An 8,181-nucleotide genomic window follows, 5' to 3' on the forward strand; every position below is an offset into this window, starting at 1 on the left:
GGGGGGGCATGAAAAATATCTATTTATTTAAGATACTAGAAATATCAAGAGCAGTAATGTTTTTTCCTGTGTTTTCTGTTTTCACAATGATTGCTACCTAGAACTGAAGGAATCGATAGTATACAACTGTTTTAAATAAATCAATGTTTTGGTCCATGATTCTTTTCTCTCAGAGTTATTGCAGAGCAAAAGAGAAATCTATAGATCTTCTTTATGGCTAAGTTAAAATGCTGTCTACCATCCCTTTGCCAGGGAAAAATTATACTGGTATTAAATTTGTTTCCACAAATCTGCCACAAGCAAGATTGCAAATGTGTTATTCTTATTAAATGTATATTGTACATTTAATGACAATGATGATGGATTCTCTCAGTTTTATTGTACTCTGCTACTAATTATCACCAACTGTGAAAAAAGAAAAGAAATCCACCATTTTTTCTCTTTAACATGGGCTGTGGAGGAGACAATTTTTGCCAGATGGCTAGACCATTAGATTTTACAGTGGATTTTCCATTTTCCGTAAGACCATTATACTATGTTTATTGAAAAGGAACATAGGTATAGCACTTCAGCATACCAATGCGCTAAATGAAATGGAGCCAGATGCAACTTTTGACTGAAATGAAGAAGAACATGGTAAAATAGATTGGTAATATTCAACATATATGTGGAATATATATTGAGGAATATATATTGCATTAGAAGATGGTATAATTTTAAAATCAAAAGAAGAAATATTAGTTACTTGCATTGTGCTGACAGTACTACATACTCTGATAGTTGTAATGCAAAAGATCTGCAAGTTCTAACTATGAAAGTAAAGAAGCATAATAAAAAAATATGGGACTAAGCTTAAATATAAAGAAGAGCAAATTAATGACAGGTATAATAATCATCCCTAAAAATTGACAATAAAGATACTGAATATCTCTTACTTTTTAGGATCAACTATAAAGAATAATAGAGCCAGTTTTTGTGTGTAGCAGTTAAGGGTAATAACTAGAGACCATGGCAAATCATATCTGAAAAACCTGGCCAAGAAAACTGCAGGGACCAGTCTAGGCAGGCACCTAGAGTAAAAAAACAGACTTGAAGGCACACACTCGCATTCATGTGCACATTCACACAGCATTGACAGACGAGCGATCAAGAATATGTTGCAGAGTAGCCCTTGGAAGAGTAACAACGAAGGCTGTGGAGAAGATATTCAGATACTGGAATGTGGTTACTATACTATACTAACAAAGATCAGAAATATGCAAACAATAGGCATTGGAGAATCTGGCTGTCTCATCCAGGCATTTGGGTCAGGTGGCTAGATTAAATTATTTCACTACTGATTATAAGTGTGCTGACTATTTATTCTTGGATTCCAGGGGTTATATTTGATGAGTTTTATAATCTTGTAAGCTGCCCAGAATCTCTTATGTAAGATAGACAGCTATATAAACCATAAAAATGAAAACAAATTATAAAAGCACAGGCTCTTTTCTGCCATAGTTCAGCAGTATTAAGAACAGTGTGGAGACTCATTGAGACAAAGTCTCAAGGATAATCAATATAGAACTGATATGGGGTGGGAAGCAAACAGTCATTTTAGAGATTATCTGGTTGTTTTGGGGAAATAAATCTTCCTGGAGAGGAAATGGCTTGTGGACAATTCTAGGGCAGAAATAATTTTCTGTCATAGAAGATTTATTTCTGGAAAACCATAAAACCACCACTAGAATATACTGTGTTTCTTATGCTAGTTTTACCATGTTAAATGATTGATGCCCCAACAATCATCAAAAAACTTTGTAAAAAAATATCTGCACTGGTGTTTACTAAAAAGTCTATTTTGTACATTTCTAATATGTAACATTTTCTAATACAAAAGCAAAGTATAAAAAGGCAACACAGAATTTCTACAGAGTAATAATTGTGATAGAATATCCATTCAAAGTGAGAGAGAAAGGGAAGTTCAAGCCACAACCACCACCTGCATGCACTTTTCTCATCCTCCACTGTTAATAAACGTTGGGAACAAAAACCTCTACCCCTACAAAGAGCTAGAGAAGAAAGTTAAAGAATTAGGATCACAAGTGGTGTTTTCATCTATACTTCCCATGAAAGGCCAACATCCAATGAGGGAGCAAAGGATTTTAGAAATGAACCACAAGATGGCAGGGAAGTAACAAATAGCAGAGAGAAAGCAGAACTGCTTAACTCATGCTTTGCATCAGTTTTCATGCAAAAAGAAACTATAGCCCAGTCTACCAAAAACCTAACCGTAAAAGACATACTAGAAATAAAAATTAAAATAAGCAAGAAAATGGTTAGATAACACATCTGATTTTTATTAATATAAATCACCAGGACCTGATAAATTAAACCCCAGAATGAGCTGTCAGATGTTATCTCAGAAACATTGTTTCATATCTTTAAAAAATCCTGGACACTAAGGAATTACCTGTGGATTGGAAAAGGGCTGATATGGTTTCCATCTTTAAAAAAAAAGGGGGGGGGGAACCAGACCCAGGAAACTACAGACCAATCAGCCTAATATCAATACTTGAGAAGATACTGGAAAAGATAATTAAAAGATCTGTGAACATCTAGAAACAAATAAAGTTATAACTAAAAGCCAGCATGGGTTTGTTAAAAAAAAGATTATGCCAAACCAATCTTATTTCATTCTTTGACATAGTAACTAATTTAGTAGACCAGTGAAATGCTGTGGACATAATATACTTAGACTTCAGCAAGGTATTTGACAAAGTAGACCACAACCTAATTCTTGGTAAGCTAGAAAAATGTGGGATAGGCAGCATCACCAAAATGGATTTGTAACTGGCTGACAGACTGTACTCAAGTAGTCCTTAATGGTACTACACCTACATGGAGGGAAGTAAGCAGTGGGCTACCACAAGGTTCTGTTTTAGGCCCAATACTCTAAAATATCTTCATAAATGACTTCGATGAGGGAATAGAAGGGGAAATCATTAAACTTGCAGATGACACTAAACTGACAGCAATAGCCAACACCCCAGAAGACAAGTTCATATTCCAAAAAGATCTTAACAGACTTGAAACAATGCGGTCTATCCAACAGAATAAGTTTAATGTGGTGAAAATAAGATTTCATACATAAGCAGGAAAAACCAAAGTTACAAGTACAGATAAGACAAAACCTGGCTCAAAAACAGTAACTGTAAGAGGGATCTTAGAGGCATAGTGGACAATCGCTTAAATATGAGCCAACAGTGTGTGGCAGCAGCCAAAAAAGCTAATACACTCCTTGGTTGTATAAACAGAGGCATAGAATCAAAATCATGTGAAGTATTAGTACCACCTTAGTAAGGACATACCTGGAATACTGCATCCAGTTTTGGTTACCACATTCCAAAAAAGATGTTCAGACTTTGGAAAATGTGCAGAGAAGAGCAACTAAGATGATTAAAGGCCTGGAAACTAAAACATAGAAAGAATGGTTGCAGGATTTGCGTTTGGCTAGTCTAGAAAAAAGAAGGACTAGGGAGGACATGACAGCAGTATTCCAGTATTTGAGAGGCTGCCATAAAAAGAAGGGGGTCAACTTTTTTCCAAAGCACCAGAGGGCAGGACAAGAAACAATGGATGGAAACTAATCAAAGAGAGAAGTGATCTGTCAGAAGTTGTGGGTGCTTCATCACTGTAGGTTTTTAAGATAGTCAGTTGTCTGAAATGGTATAATGTCTTTTGCTTTAGCAGGCAATTGGACTAGAAGATCTCCAAGGTCCCTTTCGTTTTATTTAGATTCATTGATTGATCACTGACTTCCAGATTTCCTCATTGGAGGATCCAAACCACGTCATTACAAAAAAGATGTTGAGACTTTGGAAAATGTGCAGAGAAGAGCAACTAAGATTACTAAAGGCCTGGAAACTAAAATATATGAAGAATGCTTGCAGGATTTGGATTTAGCTAGTCTAGAGAAAAGAAGGACTAGCGGGGACATAACAACAGTATTCCAGTATTTGAGAGGCTGCCAGCTGAGAGACTGCTGAGAGTAGCTGAAGGACTGCTCTCTTCTAGCAAACAGAAAGTTCTCTATCCTACATCAAGTTCCCATACAGAAGTACTGGTTAGTTATAGTTCAGATAGTTCTAAACTGCACCCTTTAGAAACTTGCTGTTTGGTTGGGAAAACTGTGTGAAGTAGAGATAACTGTAGACAACACTGTTATAAATATTTTTTAAGAGCTAGGTCATGGAAAATCACTTTTATTTGCTATATTCTGAAACCTTGACTTGTTAAACTTCCAGTTTCTTTGTTCAGGAATAATCTCTGAAAGATAAGAAATATAATACTAGTCCTATGAGATGCCTCATAGTTTGTTTATATTTTAAAACAGAATTTAATGGTACAATCAATCTTCCTCATCAGCCATCTTGCTTTAACAGAGTGTTAAAGGATACCAAACCTAATTTTCTAATCTCTTTTGAAAATTGCCTATTACTCATCATAAAGTTATTAGAGACCTTCAGAAGAGTGTTTGAAAAGTCTTCATCAGGTGAGTTTATTTTCAACTATGAACAAAAGAAAGATTACCGTAATTATAAGCTAAACAACTTTAAATTTTTTTAAAATTAACAACTTTCAGGCATTCCTGATACTTGTAGGTAAGGTGACCAATCGTCCTCCTTTAGGGAGGACAGTCCTTCTTTTGTAAGTTCTGTCCTCCCTTGAAAAGTGTCCTCCTACATGTCCTCCTTTTCGATATTTGAAGACTAATCTGTTGCGCGTTATGTGACGTATTTGTATTTGACATGACGATTTCTCAAGGCTCGGTATACTGCGGTATAAGACATGATTATGAGATGCATGCGCTCTGCACAGGAGATCTTAAGAGAGTGCACCGCGTGCAAGTGGCTTTGTTTACTTCTTACCGAAACACGACACGGCACATACACACGCAGTAGACTCACGGCACGTCGGCAATTGAATGACTCGCAGTAATTATTTCTTACTCAGTGAATATTCAATTATACAGAGGTAAGTACAATTCACATTTTATTAATTCATTATCTATTTAATAATTTCCAAATATGTATAATTTTATTTACAAGTTTATACGACCCTGTTGTCAACAGAAGTGTAAAATAATTTAAATTTAAATTTTAGTGAAGTTTATTCGCTTATGTTATTAAAGTTTCAGTTGTAATAATTCATTTTATTTATTCATAATGTGTTTGCATCGTTCATGTAGGTTTATATTTTATTTTAAATTTTAAATTTCATTTAAGGGATGGAAAAATCAAAAAAGAGGAAATGCCATTTCAATGATCAATTGAAAAAGGAATTTCCATTCCTTATATCAAAGAAAGATGCCATTGTTTTCTGCAATATTTGTGGAGGAGAATTTTGTATTGCAGTTGGGGGCAGAGCAGCTATAATGAAACACTTGTCCACCAACAAATATAAGCAATCATTAGCTGCATCAGCTTCCAGTCATAAAGTAACAGGTTTTTGAAATCCAAAGTTGTTGCACTAACAGCTGATAATACAAACACAAATTTTGGTGGGTGAAGACGCAAAGGGGTAAATAATATGCAGTGACGTGCGGAGAGGTTTATGGCTGGTGAGGCATGTCGGACATAGTGCCAGAGAGGCCAAAAGCCTCTTTCTTGACAGCAGGCAAAGAAAGAGGCTTTTGGCCCCTTTGGTGCTGTGTCCACCATAGACGCGAGACACAGGGAGTAGGTCAGGCGGGGGGGTGGGTGGGCTGGCTGGCTGGGCAGGGGGGATCATTGGGTTTAGGTTTAGGTTTATTAACATTTATAGGCCGCCCTTTTCCCTGAGGGGACTCAGGGCGGCTTACATAAAATCAAGGGAAGGATATACAAACAGTAACGCAGACAAACATAGAATAAAATAATGAGCAACATTCATTCATCATTCGGGAGGGGCAATTATCTTTGTCCCCAGGCCTGACGGGCTAGCCAGTTCTTAAGGGCTATGCGGAAGGCCTGGACGGTGGTGAGAGTACGAATCTCCACGGGGAGATCGTTCCAAAGGGTCGGAGCTACTACTGAGAAGGCTCTCCTCCTTGTAATTGCCAGCCGGCACTGGCTGGCAGATGGAACTCGGAGGAGGCCCAATCTATGAGATCTAATTGGTCGCAGGGAGGTAATTGGCAGAAGGCGGTCTCTCAAGTACGCAGACCCACTACCATGGAGGGCTTTATGGGTGACTAATAGCACCTTGAAGCGCACCCGGAGATCAACAGGTAGCCAGCGCAGCTCGCGGAGGATAGGTGTTATGTGGGTGAACCGAGGTGCACCCACGATCACTCGCGCGGCCGCGTTCTGGACTAGCTGAAGTCGCCGGATGCTCTTCAAGGGCAGCCCCATGTAGAGCACATTGCAGTATTCCAGCCTAGAGGTCACAAGGGCCCGAGTGACTGTTGTGAGAGCCTCCCGATTCAGGTAGGGTCGCAACTGGCGCACCAGGCGAACCTGGGCAAATGCCCCCCTGGTCACAGCCGTCAGATGGTGGTCAAAGGACAGCTGTGGATCCAGGAGGACTCCCAAGTTGCGAACCCTCTCTGAGGGGTGTAGAATTTGACCCCCCAGCCTGAGCGATGGAGTACTGGTCGAATTGTTGGGAGGGAAGCACAACAGCCACTCGGTCTTTTCCGGGTTGAGTACAAGCTTGTTAGCCCTCATCCAGTCCATAACGGCCTCAAGACCTCGGTTCATCACGTCCACCGCTTCATTGAGTTGGCACGGGGCGGACAGATACAACTGGGTATCGTCCGCATATTGATGGTATCTTATCCCGTGCCTGCGAATGATCTCACCCAGCGGTTTCATGTAGATGTTAAATAGTAGGGGGGATAAGACCGAACCCTGCGGCACCCCATATGTTAGGGGCCTAGGGGTCGATCTCTGCCCCCCCACTAACACCGACTGCGACCTGTCCGAGAGGTAGGAGGAGAACCACCGCAGCACAGTGCCTCCCACTCCCACCTCCCGCAGTCGTCGCAGAAGGATACCATGGTCGATGGTATCGAAAGCCGCTGAGAGGTCGAGGAGAACCAGGATGGAGGGATGACCTCCATCTCTGGCTCTCCAAAGATCATCGGTCAATGCGACCAAAGCGGTTTCTGTTTATTCATTGCCGCTCAGGTGGCCCCCACAGCCAGCAGCTTGGGTGTCCCAGCCCCATCCAAGCTGCTTCTCACCCCCGTAGCCCTCCACCGCCTTGCCCCCCGCCTCCTCCGACGAACAATCTTCTGCTTTCTTCAGCTCGGACGGTGCTGGGACACTCAAGCTGCTGTCGGCAGTGGCGGTGGCCACCTGAGCGGCCATGATCCCCCCTCTCCAGCCAGCCAGCCCACCCACCCCCTGCCCGACCTGCTCCCCACCTGGCCGGCCAGCTGGCACAAGGACTCACCGCTCTCCTCCTCCTCCTCCTCCTCCTCCTTCCCGCTCAAGCGTCAGCGGGCTCTGCGGGACAACAGGGTCTCATAAACCGCGGCCAGGGCAAAGGGGAAAGTGGTGGCAGCGGAGGAAGCGGCAGTGGCAGCTGATGAAGTTTCCGTGACGCAAAGTGCCACCCCGCCACCGCCGCCACCCACCCACTGGGTGGGCTGCAGGCTGAGGCAGCAGGAATGTCAGCCTCAGCGGCGGCAGGGCACTTTGCATCACAGGAGCCGCCAAGCGCCTTTGCTGCAAACCGGGCCAGCCCAGCACCATACCCAGGTCTGCAGCAAAGGCACCAAGCCGCCCAGTAGAAAATGCCAGGCAGAGAAGAAATTGCTGCTGAAGAAACGGCGGCTGGTGGCCCAGAGCAACCTCTCCAGAATCACCCTCGATGGAAACCGCCCTCTCAAAATCATCCATTGTGAAAAGCCCATAAGTGACCCACAGGGCTACGTAACATTTAGCAAGCTAGAAAACTTGTAAAACAAATATTTCAGTACAAATTTAAATGTATATTAAATGTTAGCTAGTTAAAGATATTGCAGGTTAATGGGGAAATAAGAGACCTCTAAGTCTTCTGATGGTTCTGCTCTTGGCGGCTTCCGTGATGCAAAGTGGAGAGTTGAACTTGCTCACACAGGTGCATTTTACAAGCAAGACTCCTGCTAGATTGCGCAGTCGCTCAAGTGCAAGGCATGATTCGCTGCTCCCAGATCAGGAGGCAGGAGAATCA

This window comes from Thamnophis elegans, chromosome 7 (genome assembly GCF_009769535.1).
Source record: "Thamnophis elegans isolate rThaEle1 chromosome 7, rThaEle1.pri, whole genome shotgun sequence".
Lineage (NCBI taxonomy): Eukaryota > Metazoa > Chordata > Lepidosauria > Squamata > Colubridae > Thamnophis > Thamnophis elegans.